General features: G+C 40.4%; 1 long non-coding RNA gene across 1 annotated transcript; it reads left to right on the forward strand.

Annotated features, from left to right (window-relative positions):
- The first annotated feature begins 327 nt into the window (after nt 1-327).
- LOC139004206 (uncharacterized) lies at nt 328-18,935 on the forward strand. Its single transcript, XR_011470339.1, has 4 exons — nt 328-876; nt 1,377-1,447; nt 16,769-16,840; nt 18,499-18,935. It is a non-coding gene; the product is annotated as an uncharacterized lncRNA (long non-coding RNA).
- Nucleotides 18,936-21,934: the final 2,999 nt, after the last annotated feature.

Genomic DNA, 21,934 nt, shown 5'->3' on the forward strand with positions numbered 1-21,934 from the left:
TGGCATTTAGTAGATTTTTTTTGCAACAAATTGATTGTAATACGGTGTTGATATTTATTTTCACCAATCTTTGCCAGTTAAAATCACCTTATAACAGGAGAAAAATTTCAAAACTTTTGAACTCTTTCTTCTTTCCTAGTTACAACTGTTTTCAATGAGATGAAATTGTTCTTTTTGAGATTTTGGAGCTAAAAGTGATCACAACTTATAACTTGAAATTCTAAATTACGTTTTATTCCTAGGTTTAAAGTATTTTACTTGAATTTATCTGGTATAAAGTTACTATAAGTTACTAATATATAAAACATTAAGAAAATGGCTTAGTTAGAGCAGGAAAGGATTCTTCCAAATATGTTTCAAGATTTAATACAAATATCTTTATTGTTTCATGTGATTTCTATGACTTGCATAAAATCAACGGTAGAGAGGCAAAAAGTGAATCTTGTGTGTTGATTATATATGTTTAAGTTGCATATTTCACCCACATAGGTGGATAAATTGAATATATTCAGAATTCTAAATATATAAATGTAATTTTTAAAAGTGTATTTTCTACAGCATTGCTGAGGAGCTTGCATTCATTGAAGTAATTTTGCTTTTGAGATATTAATGTTATGACTAGCTAAAGTGTCTGGTTGTGTTTGGGGACAAAATGCCTGTTGGAGAAATAGGCTAGCAAGAGGTGAAGGTGAAGATCATTAGAGGTTTCAGAGCTGGCTGGGATGGGATGCTGGGGTTGTGTAACTGTGCCTAGAGGGCGGGGTTCCTGTACATTCCTACTTCACCAGATAACCTGCCCCCAACACCACTCCAGCTTCTGCCAGACAGATGGAACTCTCCAACATGATAATCTGCGCAGCCACTCCAACAAGCAGGGTAGGTGAAACTCGCATTAAAATTCTACCCTCTTTTTTTTTTTCTACGTGAAGCCAGATCCTGAAGAAATGGAGAGAATAAGGGTCATCTAGATTCTTTAAGTCTTACTCGCCTGTCTGCATTCTCTCTAAGAGCTACCTACCTGTAAGAGTTCAAAGACACTGTCTTTCACAGTACTTCATTTTCGATTTTTTTTTTTTTTGGTGTGCTTTTTTTTTCTTTTTCTTTTTTCTTTTTTTTTCTTTTAAGGCTTTCTTTTCTCATCCCAACCATTCCCTATCCCTTCTCCAGGGCCTCCCCTCCCCCAACCACCAGCAGTTAAAATAATCCACCTCTTAGTTTTGGCCCCTAAACCGACCTTTTCCCCACTGTAGCGATCAGTTCGCCGGGACTTAGTCCTGAGGGTGTAGCTCCGAGGAATATGTGATGTATTGTTATGGTTATGGTTTGAGTCTATTTTCTTCGTTCCGATTTCTATCTTTTTTTCCCCTCCACCCAAGACTGCCTGAAGTTGTCTGAGGATGCGGAAGAAAAGATTTGCGGCCTGGGAGCGCTCCTAACCCCCAGATCGGTAAGTAAAAGTGATTTTCAGAAGGGTAGAGGGCTACCCCTGACCACTTTGGATTGAGGCTTAAACCACGACTTTGAGGTCCCTGGCGAAAGTGCTCCTGTTTTGTTTTGTTTTTATTTCCTTAGAGGAGTGTGCTATCAAGGAATTAGCTGAGGAAATGCATGCTTTTTCCATGTCTGCAGAAAGTCACTGTGCGTCCCTAAGTAAAGAGGGTGGAGACATGGCAAAGAGGGACGAAGAGAAACCAGGCGAATTTATATGGAGAAGGGTTAGTAAGAGACTGAAATAGGTCCCAAAGTGCAAAGTCATTCATGTCGTGGAAATGGGATTTCTGAGTCTAACCGCAACTGCGAGAATATCCTAACTGGACTTTCTTAACGTTTAAACCCGTAGGTATTTGCTCTCCTGTTTGAGACAAAGCTCTATGCTCTAGAGCCAAAGACTTACCTCATTGGAAAGTTCTGTTTTCTTTTCTTTTTTTTGTGGGGGGGACTGCTTTTCCTCCCCATTTTCACACTAACATTGCCAACCTCCCCTAGAGCTGGCCATCCACCCTCAGCTTTGTGGCCTGGGTCAGTCAAGCGCGCCTCCCCCCCCCCCCACACACACACACACACATCCCGGATTTAGCAGAGCTGCTCCAGGTAGAGTGCAGCGCACCGGGTGGGAGGCTGCCCTTCTGCCGGTTCGAAGGACGAGGGAAATGAGCACCGTTCTGGGCTTGACTGTGTCCCTGCTGGGAATAGCTCAGTTCCCGGCTTTGGGAATCTCAGGCAAATAATTGATTCCTAATGCACACTTAGGGCACAGAGGTGTAAGCTCCAGGGCCTGGCTGTCCCGGGAGTGGCTACGGGCGCCCCAGACACAGGTCGGTTCCGCCAGAAGCGAATTTGGGGGCTTCGCCGCGATTTCCTGTTAGCCTTCTCGGAACCTCCTGGGGATGAAGTTGGAGAGAGAGGCACGACGGTGGGAATTGAAGTCCTAAACGCAGGGACCCAGCGCTTTTTGTTTTGTTTTGTTGTTCTCCCCTCGGGTTGTGTTATCTGTTAAAAAGACTAGAAGCGCTGGGTCCGGCGGCGTTGGCCGGCCGCGCGCACCCGGGGAGGAGAGGCGCTCGGGGGACCCGCGGCAGATCCCGGCCTCGGGAAGACGAGCGCTGCGCGGGAGCAGCAAGGTGAGGGCGCTCTTGCCCAGGACAAGCAGAGCTCTGCGTTCCCTAGCTCACGCCGGCGGAGGCCGGGAAAATGACTCCAGAACCGGCTGGTGCGCTTCCCCACCTTTTTCCTTTCTCTCCCCGCCTCCCTCCGTGTTCTCCCCTTCCTTCCCCTACCCCATAAAAGTTGATTCTTTTGTTTACCTGGTGCTGTTTCATATCTCAGCACTTACTTGCTAGTTGATAACACTGTTTTCTCTGTAATAGACATCTTTTCTCCTTTACACTCCCTGCTCTTCTATTTCGCTTTCTACCTCTTATTCCTTTTCTACCCGAGCGTGTGGGCCAGAGTGAAGGCTTTTTGTTTTTGTCTTTTTAAACAGGAAAAGAGCTATCCTTGGGGTGGGAACTCCCTTAAGTACTAAGGGAGGCCCTGGGTTGGGGAGAGGGAGGCAGGGGGTTGGGAGGCAGAGCATCCCTGAGTGTGCGGGAGAGTATCAGGCTGTGGTCTCCAGCCGTGGAAGGACTAGGGGAAGGAAAGGACAATGCAGAATAGAGCTCGTCCACTTCTGCCTGTCCCTCCATCCCCTGTAAGACCCAATTTCCATGCTTCAACATCATCCTCACCTGGCCTTCTGTCAAACTTGAGGTAGGCAGAAATTTTGAAATTGTAATCATAAAAGGTTTTCAAAATAATAACAAATCACTCTCAAAATCATTTTTGTGGGCGTGAGAGGGGAGATAAAAATGCCCCAAGTCCTTTCCGCGGTCCGGTGCCTGACATGTGTAATCCTCTTTCATGGTCTTTGGCCTTTCCGAAGAGCTTCCCGGGAGGAAAGCACATTGCATATAGCTGAGATTTGGAGATTCGTGTCCAAGTGAAAAGCGTGTTCAGTTGCCAGACATGTTTGGATATTCATTTTTGCCTGAGTTTAATTTTCCTGCTCAGGTAGCACTTCCAGAATCAGGTCGTGGTCTTCAGTTTTATTCCCTCTTTTCTTGTCTCATTCTTTAAATCAGAATGCGGGTGTAAAATGCAAACATATTCGTTGTTGATTCTGTTGATCAGGAAGACTGAACGCTGTGGTGGGGTTAGTGAGGGAGAGTTGTTCTCAGGTCCTCATTTTTCACTGCTCTGAAATAGTGACCTGATCATTGTTTTTTGAAGTTAAATTATCTGTTAAATTATCCCTAAACAATAACTTGATATTTTCCCTTTGGGTCCGGTTGCCCTGAATTCTTTTCCTTAGATGGGAAGGAAAGGCATCAAAGAGATTGCTTGGTCACATAAAAATGTAAAGATAATCAAAATCAATATTTATGTGCTGGTGATGTTATGTAAGAGAAATCACGTTCACCAAAGAAGATGAATTTTATAAATAAATTATTTTAGAGGCCTGTGCTTAAGAAGGACCACACTAATTCAAGGATGACTGTAAATAAGCATCTTTGTTGATTAAGAAAAAGTATGAACACAGTATTTTCATTACTCTACAAAACCTAAATGCTCAAACTCATCATATACCGGTGCTTGCTAATCTAAATTAATTCTGTCATCCAGGGATATCCTCAAAAAGGAAATTTAACTTTAAGCAAAATCTGAAATGTTTTAGATGTGAATTTCTAGAAATCCAAAGTATATTTATTTCTTTGAGTCAGACACTTGTTTGTTTTGCAATCATTATATGAAACAATTTTGGAATAGCGCAGATGCTCCCCGCCCCCTCCCCTTGTTTCAGATTGCTTGCATATGCAGGCACAGGCATGAGAGCTTCCAGGATATATTAAGGAAATGGCTTTTTTCTCATTTGTTTTAACAAAAGCCCAAAGAATCTTTAAACCCAAAGGTAGTAGGATTGTTCAAAAATCTTTTAAAATAATGAGCACTATTGTGTGTTTTTCCTATTAAAATGTGCTGAATGAATGAATAATTAGAGGCTATGATGCAGGTTGAAAAATTTAGAACAAGAACAAGGTGATAATTTTGTTATTTAATACTTTTATAATTTTTATAATTAGTAATGTAGTTTTAAAGTTGGCAAAGCTTTCTTAGAAAATAGTAGGTACTCCTCCCACCCCATCAAAAGTACTTTAGACTGAACGAAAGCATCAGGTAGAACTGGCATCAGGGCTTGTTAATTATTTTTTTTTATTTATTCCAGTAGTAGTATTAATGGAGTTGAAAATATACTTTTAATTATACATTTTGAGCTTATGGTGGTTGGAAGACTAAAATTGATCATTCATACATCGATAGTGTTGCCTATTATTGCATTGATTTGTGTTTATTTATATAGAGGCTTTTGGTTATTTACTTACATATTTCAGCATCTGCCTCTTCATTATTATCACAGGTTGGTTTTCATGAAAGCATATATATAGGAAACACGCTTGATATATCAGTTTTAAGTAAACCTGATAGTGAATTATGTCAACCCAAAGAGTTTATGAAATTACTTACTCATACTTGCTTTTTTAGTAATTAACTGTTTCTGATTAAAACCTCGAGCTACTTGAAAACTTCCATTCTTCTCTTCACATATTGTATTGATGTGTTTCAATAAAATAGAAACACAGGTAATTTTATGGTGTCAGATATGATAGAATGAAACTGATGAATGTCTTGTCCTTTTCTGTTGGCACAACTAAGTCACCCTCATAACAATAAGGTGGCCTCTGTGTTCACTAATGCCCTAGAGGTAAAATCAAGGAGCAGCAGGATTTGAATATAGACATGGCCTTGTTTTAAAAATATCTATTGACTCTAAGTTATGCTAGGGATACTTATACTATGCAGGATATTTCAGAGTTCTCCAGTACATATTAAGTGCATACACTCATTTATTCTATTATTTAGTGTATGCGTACCATTCTGTCTTATAAAGATAGGCATTTCTTGGACTAATATATCACATGTAAATGTTATGTATCAGGGTTCATTTGAACAAATACAACGCTAAAGACCATGGGGTGTTCTTTACATGTACAATGTAATAGGGGGAGATTATGATGCATATGCCTGCTTCTTTTATTGTCATTACAAAATGTGGAAAGATGACTTGGAAATTGGAAAATAAAAGTAGTTTAATTTATTGAGGGCTATTTACTCCTCATTTTATAGGGTTTTTTTGTTGTTGTTGTTGTTGTTTGGAGGATGAATCTTTCCTTACTAAAATTTTGGAATACATCTACCAAATATGGTTTACAGTCCAACTCTTCATCTATTGAGCTCCCCCATCCCCTCCAGTATCTGTGAGATATATTGGGGAGAAAATTAACCAAATTATTTCTTGAGGATGAAAGGGTCTTGGGAGATGGAAAAGGTATCTCCTCAACCTGTCGAGTTTTCCTGAAATTGCTTAACCTCAGCCTCTGCACTGGGAGGTGGAGCCTCACAGTCCCAGGGCTGCAGGCAGGAGGTGGCTGAGCTGGGACCTGAAGCTTTTGCGGAAGGTTGAAAGGAGAAGTGGAGGGAGAGCTTTGAGTTTGTTTATTTGGTTTATTTTTCTGTCCTGTGCCAAGCCCTTGAAATTAACACAGGAACATGGCTCTTTAGGACCAAGCACTCTTGGCATTCTTTCGAGACTGAGATTCCAGAGCATCAGATGAACAGGACTTATAGCTAGGGTGTGCTCACCCAGCCCTCCCTCTGTCTTTTTATGGACGCACCAGCTCTTCCTCACGTGCATGGGGTAGTGGACAGTGTTGACTTGAATTGCGCTCGCTTGCTCCAAGCCTCTCCTGTGAATGAACCCGAAAACACTCGACAGGTCGTGAATAATCGTTTTAATGAGTGTGCAAAGCGTGCGACGGGGTGCACCGAGCTGTCGGGTTAAACAAACAACTTGTACCCTGACCAAATCTGATTGTTAAAGTGCAAAGTGATGTCAGTACCATTTCCATTGCCCTTCGGAAAACCACAGATCTGACACTCAGGAGTCCAATTTTTCTCATTAAAAATATTTTCCAACCGTATATGTGATCTTATTTAATATTAATCTGAGCCGAACAGAACCTCATTTGGAAACCAGAGAAATTATCATGTTACTACTTCAAAAACAAATCAAAACAAGAAATCAGAACAGATACTAAAAGTCTGAGAATTTCTCTTTGATAGCTCACACGTCATTGCTGATCAATATTGTAAAAATCTTACCTTTACATTTCTATTTATTTTATATAGCTCACTAGAGGCAAATACCAAGTTAACTGAATCTAATCAACTGGGCTTGATCATTTGGTCCTGTACTAATACAATCTCTGAACCTGTAAGGACTTTTTATATTGAAAATGTAACTAAAATATTTGCTGTTTATGTTAGCTTGTGAAAAGATGAATGAATAAGTAGTTCCCACATTTATGCTTTCAAGGAAAACAATTTGGAGGAAAGCAATGGGAAAGAAACCCTGATGGGCCATCCTCTAAAACAATAACAAAAAGCACAAGCAGAAGTGAGTTCTTCAGAAATCACAGTCTCCCCCACTTTTTCTGCACAATTGCACTGGAGAAATATTTCTTTTCCATCCTGTTAAAAGATCTACTTGGATTCAGCCACTGCTGCTCCTTATATTGTTCATTAAAAAAAAAATGTTCACAATTTCAAACATCAAAAACCACATAAAAGAAAAAAATAAAACCTCAAAAGATTGTTTTTAAAAAAATATCCCTTTTACATTCCCCCCCCCCCCTAAAAAACTGTGGAGAAATGTGTAAAATGTTTCCTCCACCAGCACCTTCTATAAATTCACAAATCAAACAGAACAGCCAAATAAAAAGATGGTTGGAAATCAGTGTATTAGTTCCAAATAACTAGTTTTTTTAACCAAAAAACAATATAGGAAAGTTAAGGGTTAATATTTTTATTGGATTAAGTTTTATGGATTTTGTGTTTTACTTTAGTAAAAACTGAAAACATATCATATCCTACAGTCTGAAGGTTGTCCTCTAATAATTATAATCAGCTTTAAAAATGAAATATTAGGATATGCTACACTTCAATATGGAAACTCAGCAGCATTTGATCACTCAGCTCTTACTGGCCATATTGCTGTATACATCTGTCACTCTTTTTAACCATCTATTTTACATATGATTGTCAATATACAACCAATGGAAATTGAATGAATGAATCCATATAAAACATAACAGAGATATTTGATGGAGTAAGCAATTTCTTATCGAAGTCATAGTTTTGTTATTATGGTTGTTAGTTTTTATACATCTGTGTCAGTTTAGCCACTATTGGATAACATAGAAAGTATTGAAATTCAGTTTCCATCATCAAAACTTGGAAAAGACAACCAGCAGTTTAGTATAGTGATTTTTGTGTATTTTAACTGTTATCTAGTGAATGTCTGTATCAGAATATCAATTCAGAATAGCCTTTATTTTCTAGGAGATTTGACAAAAAATGACTATCAAAAAACAGGGGCTTGAACTTTTTATTGCTTTAAATATTTTGGGGCATACAACAAACCATGCAGTTATTCCTTAAACAGATTTCTTCTCTGTGGGATGACTGAGTTGAGGAATTTTAGGAGCCAGTGAAAGAGCCGCATCCATTCCTGTTTTAGATGCAAAAATAGCAAAGCTAGAGGGTGCATCTGTTTTTTTTTTGTTGTGTGTGTGTGTGTGTGTGTGTGTGTGTAGAACTATACCATTAAAACATTAATTATATTTGAAAGAGAGCAGAGAGCTTGTTGTGGAATTGCATTATTGAATTTATATTCCATAGGACCTGTCTGTGGAGAGGGCTGGAATTGTATATCTGTCTTAAATGACGCACCCTCTTCAGTGAGGTGCATAACAACAGCAAAGAGATGAAGGCAGCAAACCTGGAGGGGAATAATAGATATTTGGATGGGCCTAAGCAGAGGGAATCCACATGCAAACGCAATTCACATGAAGAACAAGCATGGGGTCTTTGTTCTATGTCAACAAAAACAAATATAATTTTTTTCTCTACAAAGCAAATCACAGAATGATCTTAGCTAAATTTGGTGGATGGGAAATGATCTTAGCTGAATTTGAGTGACTAAGGATATTTCAATGATCATATTTCTGATCCCCAAGTCCTGTTTTATTTCACAGCTGCCAAATTTTATATCCAAAGTTTAGATTCTTTTCCTCCCAAATCCTACATTGGTATGAATCACCCCTGATCATTTTTAGTTTTGGGCTTAATTACTAGTTTTCAGCTTTAAATTACCGATAAACTAATTAATTTGACTAATGTTCCTAAACTTCTGTTGAATAGTATAATAGATGCAATAACAACACAAATAAAATAAAATCTGCAGCAATGACAAAAATAAAATGTTAATAATAATAATGCAAACAATAATAGCAGAAACGATTTTAAAATAATTTCTCTGGCTGAATAGAATGAAGAGGAAATTTGTGTTTCACAGCTGCAGTTAGGTATTTCTCTCATTTCTTATTTCACTGGTTAGATGGACGACCCGATCTGGCCCAACTCAAGTGTTCTGAGACTCCCTTGGTTTAATATGGTTGGTCTTTTTAATCGCACAGAGTACATTTGTTCCCACTTCTCTTCATTGATATGGGTAAGTTCTCCCCAAACATCATCCAGAAGCAAATCAACTCGCGGAGGAGACTGGGAGCAGAGGCAGACATGTGGCTGAAGTTCTGCTGGTGAATGGGCAAGCTGTCATATTTGGGATCCTGTAATCAGAGCTGAGGAGTTTGAAATGGGCAAAGTGCTTTAGTTATGAGATGTCTGTGAGCCTAAGAGAAGAGTAGCCCTGAGGAACTCAGCCATACGACAGGACACAAAAATTAAGAATTAGGTTCCCCTGAATTCTTTTGATTCCTTTAAGGATGGAGGATTGGAAAGGGGACAATAAAGTGGAGAAGTGGAGGGAGGAGTCCAGGTTGAAGATGTAATTGGTAGTGATGTAGCTAGTAAAGCTAAGCCCATCTTCTTAGGAGGAGGGAGAGGTGCTTTTGTCAATTGTAAACCTGACAAGGTTTATTGGTCCAGGTGTGAGAACAGCCACCAGTTCCTGAGGCTAAGCTGGAAAGAAGCTGCCAGTGAATCTGTGTCTGCAGGAATCTAACTATACTCTCAGCCCCATGTTCTGAGCTCCCGGTGTCATCTACCCCCGCCCCCACAAAGGGAAAAAAATAAAAGCAGTTGGGGGGGAATTAGACTCAATGTTTGTCAGGCAGATGTTGCGGGTTGTTCCATAACTGCTTTCATTTGTGGAGGGGAAAGAAAGCTGGTTAGGAGAGGAAGGGTAGTGATAGGAGAACAGAGAAATCCCTTGGCAACCCAGGTACTAGGGCCAAATGGATAAGGACCTTAGCTATAGAAGGGTAATTTGGGAGCAAGGAAGGTAACCATTCAAAATTTTTGTGCTGTTTTGTCTTATTGTAAATTAATGTAGCCCTAAAAATGTATGAAAAGAGAGACCTGCATGTCTTGTTAAAAATCAAATTACAAAAAGAAAGGCCTAACTATCAATGCCCTGTTCTGTCCTCTAGAAAACTTTTTTCTTTAGATATTGTCTACACACACACACACTCCATAACTAAAACAGTAGTTGAAGGAAGAAAGGGAGGGAAAAAGAAGGACACAGCTTCCTGCTGATTGTTCCTACATCCACCTTTTCACCCCTAACAGCAGGGAGGCTGAAAAATTCATTTTCATTTCTGTCTAGTCTTTTCACTTAAAAAGGTATGAAATATTCCAGTTCATGAGAATAGTATTTTACTGAAGATTAGCAAAGAACAAGGAACTTTCATTTCTAGAGGTAAATTCACTGAATACAGTCTGCAATGGGAGAAAGGCAGCTTTGGCTGCAACGGTATATTGCTTTGCTCTTCAATGGTACCCCAGGTTTTCTCCCTGCACCACTAATAGTGAAGTTCATTTCAACTCTTCTGGAAGTACAGCTCTGCAACTTGAACTCAAACTGGAGCTTTCCATATAAAATCCAAATCTAATACAAATAATACCTTAAGAAGAAGTTTGTTATTGTGATTTTTTTGTTTGCATTGTTCCTTTGATTAATAGAAAAGTATCATTTGTTTCAATAAGATAATTAAAAGAAATCAACACTGCCAGTAAAAGTACAATCTTGTTATATACAGCGCTCCCCCCCCCCCCCAATATATGGCTTTTAAGAATTGATTTTCAAATACTTTGGTTTTCATTGTATATAACTGAGAACCCTTGGGTCATTGGAGACATGCCTAACTAAAAGAAACCAAGTTAGTACTTTTGTAATGGGAATACAGGACAGAAAGTAAAGAAACAATAAGAGTAGTTATTTCACAAAGTCATGCAGACATCACGTGCCCAGTTTATGCGCCTATTTAAGAAAATTAATAGACTTCTATATTCCAATATCTTAAAAATCATTTAGCCAACACAAACCAGATATTTAAATGTTTATGCATATATGCACCATGCTTCATATAGTTCAAATATGTATGCTAGCTTATTTTATAGAAACTAAGACTAAACAAATATTAGCATTTCTAAGTTAACTACCAATGACTGGGGTTTATTTGTGATCTGTAAACACTAAAGGAAACCAGAACCATTACATTTTGTTTAGATTTTATGATGAAGCAAACACAGATTTCTATCTTGGGATGTGCAACAGTAAGGAATTTAGGGGTGAGTGAAATTAAGACCTACACACATTTTTAGTAAACCAAGATGTAGTAATTTCATTTTTTAAACACTAACATCTTACTATTAAATAAAAGAAATATACAGTTTCAAAGACAGGAGAGTTAAGCAATGATGTTTCAGAGAGGGAATGGCTGCAAATGATGCTAACATTTTTTTCCCCCCAACAAAGAATTTTCAAGGCAGATACAGCCAGATCTGTTGCACAAGTGGCAAAGCAAATATTTTAGAAGTGGGTTTGGGGAGATTTAATGGGCTGACCCTGAATGTTTATGAAGACGAATACTCCTTTGAATAGGTTTGGGTGATGGTCAACCCTGCTCCTTACTAAGTGGGGGGAGGAAGGCGTGGGGGTGTGCACGTCCAAGCGTCCTGAGTGTTGCTAATGGTGAGATAGGGCTTGTGTAGGACAGGAGGGGTTCCACACCACGAGGAGAACTGCAAAAGGCTATTGGTCCTATCAGGTCTACTCTCTTTTAAGTACACATTTCAAACGCATATCCTTCCCGCTAGGCTCTCATTTGCAGTTACGACTTCACAGCCAGCGGCCAGCTTGTATTATAGTTCAACACATGCGTTTTGCAAAGAAAAAAATGGACAGGGGAAATAAAGTTAGTCTTTATCCATAACATTATCATTGGCAGTTGGAGGACAGGGAGGAGGGAGGCTTCGAAACAGGACAGTGGGGAAGGAGCAGCACAGAGCTCCCTGAGTGGGATTTGGGAAGATGCTAAGTAAAAAGCTGTTCAGAAATTGGGATTAATAGAGCAGTTTCCATACAAAGCTGCCGGAAATCGCGCTCCGTTTGAATGAAAATGAAGGAATTTATGCATATTCTAATTTTCTCGGTTTGGCTGCTATTTCGGAGGAAGAGACTTCTTTTGCTGATGGTGGAACTTTTTTTGTTCTGCACAGGAAACGTATGTATGTGAACACAAATATTTTTCTCCCCCTCTCCGTGGCTCTCCTCCACCCCGCCACCCCTGTGTCATCAGAGGTTGTTGGGGCCCCCGGTTCTGTGGCCACAGGTCCCCAGGTCCCTCCCCAGTCCCAGGATGACGGGGGGCCCGCGGTGCAGGGAGAGAAAACGAGGGCTCCTCCGAGTCACGAGACCTTGGGGATGAACAGGAGTTTCCATTCCATGTTTGGACATTCACGGAGTCGAGCGCGAGGAGCCAGACGATGCCTGTGATGAACACTGATTTCCAAAGCTACTGCCTCTCGCCACCAAATTCCCGGGGCGACCAGGCAGAGGGGCCCGCAAAGGGAGCTTGTAAACACGCGCAGACCTGCGGCCCCTCGGCGCCGGGTCCCCCCACTTCCCGGCCCCCGTCCTGGGGCACCACCGGCGGGCGCTGGGCCGCCGTGACGCCGGCCGGGGCCTCGCGAGCCCCGGGTCCCGACGTGAGCGAGCTCCTGCCGAGAGCCACGGGGGAGCGGCGTCCGCCTGGTGGTGCGGGAACGCCGGGGGCTCCGGAGAGGGTCCGGGGAGCGGGGCGCAGGCGATGGCCGGGCGACTGTCCCCGGGAGAGGGGGGCGGGGAGAGAGAGGCCGGGGGAGGGCCGGCGAGGTGCTCCCCTCCGCGCCGCGCTCGCAGGCCGCGCCGGGGCTCCCGGTTCAATGCGGGGCGGGGAGCGGGGCGGAAACGGAGACACCTCCGAGCGTCTACACCGGGATAAAACCCTGGAGGCAACCTGATTCCTGGCAACTTAATTCCCAAAGAGCCGGGGATGACCTCCCCCGCCGCCCCCAAAGCCGCGCACAAAGCGCCGCCCGAGCGCGGGCTCCGCGGAGGCCGCCGCCCCTCGGCCTCGCTGCCGGGGAGGGAGGGAGGGAAAGGGCGCGGAGGCCCCCGCCCGGCGCCGCCGCCCCACGCGCCCGTCCGCGCCCCGTCGGGCCGGTGCCCGGTGCCCGCTCGCTAACCGCCCGTCCGCCGGGACGTCCCGCTTCGCCGTCCGCAAACCCGCAGTCGGCGCCCCACAGCCGCGGGGCTCGGGCCCGGGGGGCCCCCCTCCCGGCACCGAGGGAAACACTGGGGACTGGGGCGCAGACCTGCGCCTGGAGAACCCCCGTCAAGCCACCGCCACACTCGTGAGCGCTCCGAAACCCTACTCTGCAGAAAGCCGCTGTGAAGTGACAGGGCGTCGCGGGCGCGGAAACCCCCGAGAGGCTCCCGTGGCCTCGGGGTCTCTCCCGCGCACCCCGGGGCCTGACTTCCGGTCCCCCGGGGGCCCTGGGCCACACCCACACACAGCACTTCCGCCCCGTGGGCGCCGGCACTTCCGCCGGTCGCGTGGCTGAGGGCTACTTGGGGAGCCGGTGTCGGTATCTCCCAGGAGGCTGATGGGCCCTTTACCTGTTCCCTTTATTTCTCTTTATTCTGAATTTCCTTTCCTGTCTTCACTTTCTTAAACGTGGGAGGGAAGCAGGGGGGAAGGGCGTGGGGGGCTAGGAGTTGAGAGTTAAGGCGCACCGAAGATAAATCTTTTTTTTTTTTCTTTCTATTTTTCAGATCACCTGCCTCTCTTTGAATTCCTTGCACAAATTCACGTCAACAGCTTAGTCCTTTCTTAAGGCTCGGCCAGTGTCTGAACTTAGTAGGCATGCAATAAATGTTAAAAGAACCGCTGCGTAAATGTTTGCCTCTGTGGGCACATGGTGCATAGAGCTAGTGGGTAACCTTAAAAATGAGCTGACTTCTGGTGTTTTGTTGAAGTTGGTTGAGAGGTTAATAACCAAATGGGTTTTACAGGCATTTTGATGTTTTTTGGGGGGAACGCCCCAAAACTGGGAGGAAGTCAGAATTGCTGGAAATGTTTTCTTGAGTTTTTTCCTTAGGTATTGGGTAAAATGTTGTGATTTTTAGAATTTGGGAGTTTATCCGCTCCTCTATGGCTTTTCTTTACCATTTGCTTTCTTTTTAAAGTTTTACTTTCTGAGGCAAGAGGTCAAGGCCTTGTGAAGTTAACCTAATCTCTTGCAGCCAACTTGAGGCAGAAACTAAGATATCTCTTTTGCTTTCAAGCTATATTGTAGTTTAACCCTTGCCAATCCTAATTCCCTTGTATCACCTGCATCATTCAACTGTTCTTGTTCTTTGCAATAACATTTTTTAAAATGCCATAGGAACTTTTTTTTAACAAGGAGAGAAATATATTAGGTGTGAAGTTGTGAGACTAGATTCAGTCAACATATATACATGCATATTCTACTGAGCACTAGTTGTATAACTCATAGCCTAGTCCCTAGAGCATTTACTATCTCACTTATGTGGATTGTAGCAGTGAAAATATACAACCAATAAGGTAACAGTCATGAAAATAATTTGAAAGGCTATAATTGCAAATCAAAGTTAAACTGTATTTATTAGCATCATTATAAAGAGGCATTAGAGGGATATAAATAAGATTCGTTCTTATCCACTGGGAACTTACAATCTACTTGGGCATAAATAATGTAAATGTAAATTGATAGAAACAGCTACTAAGTAATATTCAGTGTCTGGCATATGGAAAACATTCAGCAAATAATTGTCTCACATATTAATTTGCAGCCATGCCATTCTTTTAACAGAAATACGATACTGATAAGAAATAAAGGGAGGATTAATTAGGAAAACTTTCATGGAGGAAATTAATTTGTCCTTAATGTGTCACATAAGAAGACTACAATATGCAAGCTGTTTGTATTTGGGGGCTGGTTAAAGGTGGCATACGTAGAGAATGAGAAAGATGTTTGATGAGATGGAGTTTGGTGGTAATTTGTAGTAAACCTTAAAGACCAGAGGGGATTTGATAGCAGAGACCGATCTTCTGTGCAGAGTTTGGCATGATTAAAATTGAGATTTATGTTTTAAAAAATTCTAGCCAGCAACTGAATATAATGACAACTGAGGGAAAAAGAGTAGGAAAAAAAGATTTTGGTGCAGTTCTGGAATGGGACATTACTAGAGAGTGGCTATAGACAGAGCCATCATTAGGACTTTCTCCCCAATTATCATACAATGGAAATTACATTGAGATGATAAAGTCAGTAATGGGACTTGAATAGAACAAAGCCACAGGACCAGTGAAATCAGTACTACCTCAATTCTTCATTCCGGTGGTGGTCAGGAATATTGTGTTGACTGATGGTGAGTTGAGGTTAGTCATTTACCCATTATTTATATTGACTCATTATTCAGTAGTTCTGAACTGGGTATGATTTTGACACCTCCCTCTCCGCCCCACCCCCACCCCCCAAGGGACACATTTGGCAATGTTTGGTGACATTTTTAGTTGTTAACAACTTTGGGGTCACTACTGGCACCTAGTAAGTAGAGGCCAGGGATAGATATTGCTATACATCTTATAATGCTCAGGAGAGCCCTGCCACCTCTCTCCCCCTCCCCCCAACAATAAATCTTCTGGTCCCAAAAATGTCAGTAGTGCCCAGGTGGAGAGACCTTCAGTTATGGATATGAAGCATGAACTCTAACTCTGGAGAGCTAGACAACGAGACCCAGAACCTAACTTCCATATAGTAACAATTTCAACTGAAGGAATGTTTTGTTTGTTTAGTGAGTCAAATGTAGCTCTGAAAAATGCTGCGGCTTTAGAAACAGGACAATCAGAAGGATACCTACTTGGATTTTCTACTTTTAATAAAATGGATTTAGAAATTTTCCTTAAGGATTTGTCATCTAAATATTATTTATTAAGTTAGTAAAATGTGCCTTTGGAGTTGCTTAGCAACTTATGGAAAGCTTGTTTTTTAGAAGTTCATTTGTTTGTTTAAAGCTAGGGTAGGTTGCATATTATTAGCTACATTACATAAATCAACAAAGGAATGTACACTGAAAATGGAATAAGATGTTACAACACATTTTCTGCTCTCTGTGTCTGGCAATTAAAACACTCTAATTGGTAGAGTTGCATCAAGTATTCGACAAACATTATGTATGAAGTTTCAACATAATATTGAGTATGTAAGAGAACCAAAGGAGAAAAATGAAGCAGGTTTGTCATAAAGTATGTGTTTATCTTAACCTTTCTTCTTCAAAAAAATCTTATCTACTAAGTACTTTTATCAGACACTAATTATCCTCTTTCTGAAAAGAATTTCTCCAACACCCTTCAGTGCTTGCACCCTTTAATCATATCTCATTACATCTACCTAATCCATATCTTTTTCACATTGCCAGGGCTCATTAACAGTTTTAAAAGCCAGTCTTGGACATTATTATTCTTTGTAACTGAGATGAAAATAATGCCAATAATATTTTATTTCTAAAAGGTAATGGATCATTTAAAATTTGTTCTGAAGCCACTTCTTCTTTAAATATTAATGAGAAATTAACTTTTAAACATGCATTAAGCTAGCAGGAATGCTGAGATGTGTCTGAAAACCCTGAAGCACCTTTTCAGAGGAGAAGTTATTTTTATAAGCTGTTTTAACAGTGGATCATGAGTCACTTTGAAGGGAACTGATCCTTGATTAACAGTTGGCTGATATTGTGCTTCTTCAGATGTGTGGAAGCAATACAGGAGCTACCTATGAACCAGGACAGATCTGAGCATTTTTTTTCTGATGGAAAAGGGTAAGCTCTCGAATGGGACTTCATCTTTGTGTATTACCCCGTTTCATTGTAGATAAGACAAACCAAATGCCCCACTCAAATAATGAACTATAAGCACCATGTTTCCCATACACTTAGAGAAAAGATTATAAATATGGCTAGTACATTATTCCTTTTTATTTCTCATGTTTAGAAAAAGAAACCCAGATCCAATTTGCAGTTACCTGACTAAAGTAGAGCCTCATGATAACGACATTTTAGGACTTGAAAGTCAAATTCTATCTCTGAAAATATAACTACATAGGACTAACATGTTATTTTCAATAAATGGAAGCTTCCTCCAACATTATAACTGAATTAGACTTTTTTTTTTTTAATGCTCATCAGAGGATATGTTTTTATTGATTCTCGAGAGAGGAAGGGAGAAAGAAAGAAACATCATTCACACCCCAGCCTGGGATTGAACTCAACCTTTTTGCACCCTGACTGGGAATCACACCCACAACCTTTTGGTGTGCAGGCTGATGCTCCAACCAACTGAGCCACTTGGCCAGAGCAAGATTCTTTCTTGCCCCGACCGGTTTGCTCAGTGGATGGAGCATCAGCCTGCAGACCGAAGGGTCCCAGGTTCCATTCCGGTCAAGGGCATGTACCTTGGTTGTGGGCACATCCCCGGTGGGGGGTGTGCAGGAGGCAGCTGGTCGATGTTTCTCTCTTTCTCTCTCATCGATGTTTCTAACTCTCTATCCCTCTCCCTTCCTCTCTGTAAAAAAATCAATAAAATATATTTTTAAAAAAGATTCTTTCTTGAAAGTAATCTTTAAGAGCCTTAGGTAAAGTTTAATGGCCATTACTTATTTACTATTAAACTATATTTTCATAAACCAAAAGTAATTGTCCAAAAAACCCAGCGTTTAGACAAGTACCTCCAGCTATTTATTTAGCAGTAGTGGAAATGTCATAAAAGCTTTCATTCAACTTTGATCCCCCACCCCCATTCATTCATCCTGCCAAAAAAACAATTCTCTCTTATTTGTTTTATTAGGTATTTATTTAATTTTTTCTTTGGAATATATATATTTTAGAATTGTATGTTTGCTCTGATTTCTCTCCATCAATAAGGTTCAGCTTGTTATTGACTATAGGAGATTGTTATTAAGCAGAATCAAATGAAACCATATGAGTTGGTGAGTTTGGTGTGCTGTGTCTTTTACTGATGTTAAGAATTGAATAGAGTAAGTTAATTAGTTTTTTTAGGATCTGTAATTTTTTTCCAAAAATCACTCTCTTGGACATTTTTTCTTTTAAATTCTCTTAATTTATTTATTCATTTTTGCGGAGGTTAACTTTGTATATACTCGATTATACATGAGTATTCACATGTGTTCTTTTTTGCTTTACTGAAATAGCTTAAGTAGTCAAGTCCTACTAAATTTCTACAACACCAAAGTCAATGCTTACTTTCATGAATTTTTCCTAATTTTATTATCATTTAAATTATTTCTACTAATAAAAATAAAATTTGACAACAATATAATGCCACAACAATTTAGCAAGTTACAAATACAGTGCTAATATAATTTAAAACTTTTTGTCTTTATAACAATTCTTATCTTTTTCTTGTTAAAATGTTTTGCTTTTTCTGTACTGATCATGTATTTTCTTTACATTATTTTCAGAAGCTTTTCACTGGTCAGTACAATGAAGGTTGATGGCATGATCATCCAACTTGCCTCAAAGGATTCATCGGTGTGCTGTTATCAAGCAGAAGTTTCCAAATATGAGTTCTCTAACTCAGAGAAAGTTGTTGGATCCAGGCAGAAAGGCGTCTGGGAACTCCCTAAGTGTGCATGATTTGTCTTCTGAGAAAGTTGCTTCAGCATTTTTTGTTTGTTTTTGGAATACTTCTCTCTACGGTATCCTCCAGACTCTACACTACTAGACAGTTCCCTAAGTTCCATCAGATCTGTCCTATGTCAGAGTTCTTGGTCCACTTCCTACCCTCTGGATCCATGGATTAAAAATAAATAATAATAAGGCTGGGGAGTGTTGGGGGGGCGTAAGAGATCAATCAAAGGACTTATATGCATGCATATAAGCATAACCAATGGACACAAGACACTGGGGGGGGGGGGGGTAAAGGCATGTGCTGGGGGTAGGGGAGGCTGGGGAAAGGTCAATGGGGGGAAAAAGGAGACATATGTACTACTATTTGTACTACTTTAAACAAGAAAATAATAAATAAATAAAGTAACAACAATCATTTGTTTCTGTTTGACTGAATCATTCTTGTCTTGAAGCACCCTGATGGGTTAATTAGCCTTAATATTGCATTTACTATCTCCTACACACTTGTTGGTGGGAAAGTGCTCCTCTGGGCATTTGCCTGATTGGGAAAAGGAACACTAGGTCTGTGGCATTTGATGTTGCTCTTGAAGTGCATGGCACTCTGGCAGCATAAAACTTGAACAAGCTTAGTTTTTTGGGATACAACTGGCCTACCACCATTTTCCCTGACATTGTATGCAGGCTTTAATTTATTCTGGAAGGGCCACACCTCCTTCCAGAGCAACCGCTCTAGCTTCGTATGGTGTTTGGTACCATTAGAAAGAGAAATGTGGTGCCTCTTGTAGGGGCAGTTTTGAGAGCTTTACCCTAGCAAGCAAGATGTGTGTTAAGATGATTAATTGCATCCTGTGAATATACTGCTTCTACCCTAAGTGAAAGAAAACAGCTGCTATTATTTATCCTCACTCATTTCTCATAAATAGCCAGTATTTTAGTAAGTATTATCCTGAAATTAATTTTTCCAATTCTTGTCATTATTTTTGCTCTTAGAAATTATAATGAGGGAGGTATTGGCAATAAATTTGAAATAAAGGACTCAGATGAGATTGTTAAACTTCAAAATCAGCACAAAATAAATCAGCACAGGGATGTGGGAAGTTATCTCAAAGAACATATAAATTCCTGTGTAGCAGGGTTTTGACATAATCCATTGAAGGTATTGACATATCCACAGAAAAAAAAAACTTATCCATGAAAGCAGATAAAGGAAAGTCAGAAGCAATGTAGGCTAAGTCTATCCAAATATGGTTCAGAGATGAGGGAGTGGACTTAATTCCATTGGACTTTAATCCCAATGACAAGGCCATTCCTTCTGTGGGAGAATATTAGGCTATTTAAAACTGATGCTATTAAACATTCTATCCATAAAAATATTTTTATTTAGAATTGATGTTTTTAAAGCAATATTCTGATTATTATTTGGCTTCCCAAGTATCCCTGCTCCTAGAATATATACTAATCACATGAATTTCAAATATATAATTTATAATGGTAGTTACCTTTAGGTGAGTAATTATTATATTCTAGGCCCTCAGTGAAGTTCTTTTTTTTTTCATTTAAGTTATTCATCACAACTGATTACTGGTTCAAAACATTAGTGATTACCTTGCACCTATCATTGATAAATCAATTTTTGGCATGTTGATAAAGTCAGAGTGTAAGGTTTCCACTATGAGGGACAGATCAGGATTATAATAAATTTGCTAAGGTCAACCCTTCCTGTGACCTACAGAATGAACATAGAACTGTATAATTCTAGTATAGAGTAGTTGAAGTAAATTACCATTGTTCAAACAAGCACTTTTAGGTTCTGGATTCAGCACTTACTAGCTGTGAGATCATCTTAACTTTTGTAGACATCAGTTTCCTCTGTAAGGTGCATATATTGTCAAAAATCCCTCTTATGATTATTTTGAAATTAAAAGAAATAATTCAAATAAAGTGCTTTATAGCTCTGTGCCCAGAGTATGGTAAGAAGTGAATGGCAGCTGATGTATTGTGCATTTATCACTAAGATTAATAATAATCTCTATATATAAAAGGCTAAGTGTCCCTTCGACCATCTGACCGGTAGCTATGATGCGCACTGAACACCAATTGCAGGAGTTGCGATGACACTCACTGGCCAGCACCACGGCCCTGGTGCTGACAAACCAACACTCGGCTTCCCCCAAGTGGGACACAGGCCCCACCACCATCCTGGAGCGACACCCCACCAAATCGCAGCCAATGCTGCTGAGACCCCATGGTGAAAAATGCGGCCCACAGCTCAGCCCAGCCCAGAAATGGTCACTGTGGGCGCTGGGTAATGACGTCACATAGCAACGCCCTGGCTTCCTCTTCCTAGTGACTAGCCTCCTTGGAGTTTCTTCAGCCCAGGAACACAACTTGCTTTATAGCCAGGTGCAAACATTTTACACTTTAACCAAAAATGTCTGTGAATTGTTTTCACATGCTTCATCTCATTTGATCCTCACTGAAGTCCCGGAGTAGGTAGATAGGAGGCTCAGTAGAATCCTATTTTCTTTTAATTAGCCAGAAAATGGAGATTTAGAAAGTTTAGAAACTTGACCCGACTGAAAAGAAGTAAGAAATGGTGGAACTTGAAAATGACTTCAGGTTTTCTCACTGCACAGAATATAGTCAAACACTGCTACAGTTAAATATTTCACCCTTTGTTCTCCCTGCGTGATCTACAATAATAATTTGCTTCATGTTGATATTTACTGCTGTGTTGCTGACAATTACCGAAATGAGAAGTTGGGGTGCTTCACTGGGCTGGAAAAAGTTTAGCTAAATCAGAAAGCAGGTCTAATTAAGCAAGTTTATCTATATATATAGCTCTGGCTGGCGCCAATCGCAAGCGTGTCAGGTATTTCCATCTGTCATTGTTGATCATGAATTTGGTTGACACTTCTATTATAGAGAAAGGGTGAGTAGTGATATTAAAGTATTTCTTCTAATTAATTTCCTCTCAATGTGCACAAATCCATGCACCAGACCTCTAGTATTATAATAATAAGATGACATAGATTCAGGATGTGATTAGGAAAGTAAGATTTTAATGGAACCAATTGCAGAATGTTTGAGATCATATAGTTTCTAAAAACGATCCCTACTATATTATTTAGATCCAGTGCAATTACTGCCTTTGCCTTCCTCTGAAGTACCAAATTTTATTTTTGCCCCCTATAATTCTTTATTATTCATAATATTTGAGGAATAAATTGATAAATGAATAATCTAGTTTTTCTCAAGTCTCAGTAG

This window comes from Myotis yumanensis, unplaced genomic scaffold, assembly GCF_028538775.1.
Source record: "Myotis yumanensis isolate MYYU_CA2020_CCGP unplaced genomic scaffold, mMyoYum1.0.hap1 SCAF_1, whole genome shotgun sequence".
NCBI lineage: Eukaryota > Metazoa > Chordata > Mammalia > Chiroptera > Vespertilionidae > Myotis > Myotis yumanensis.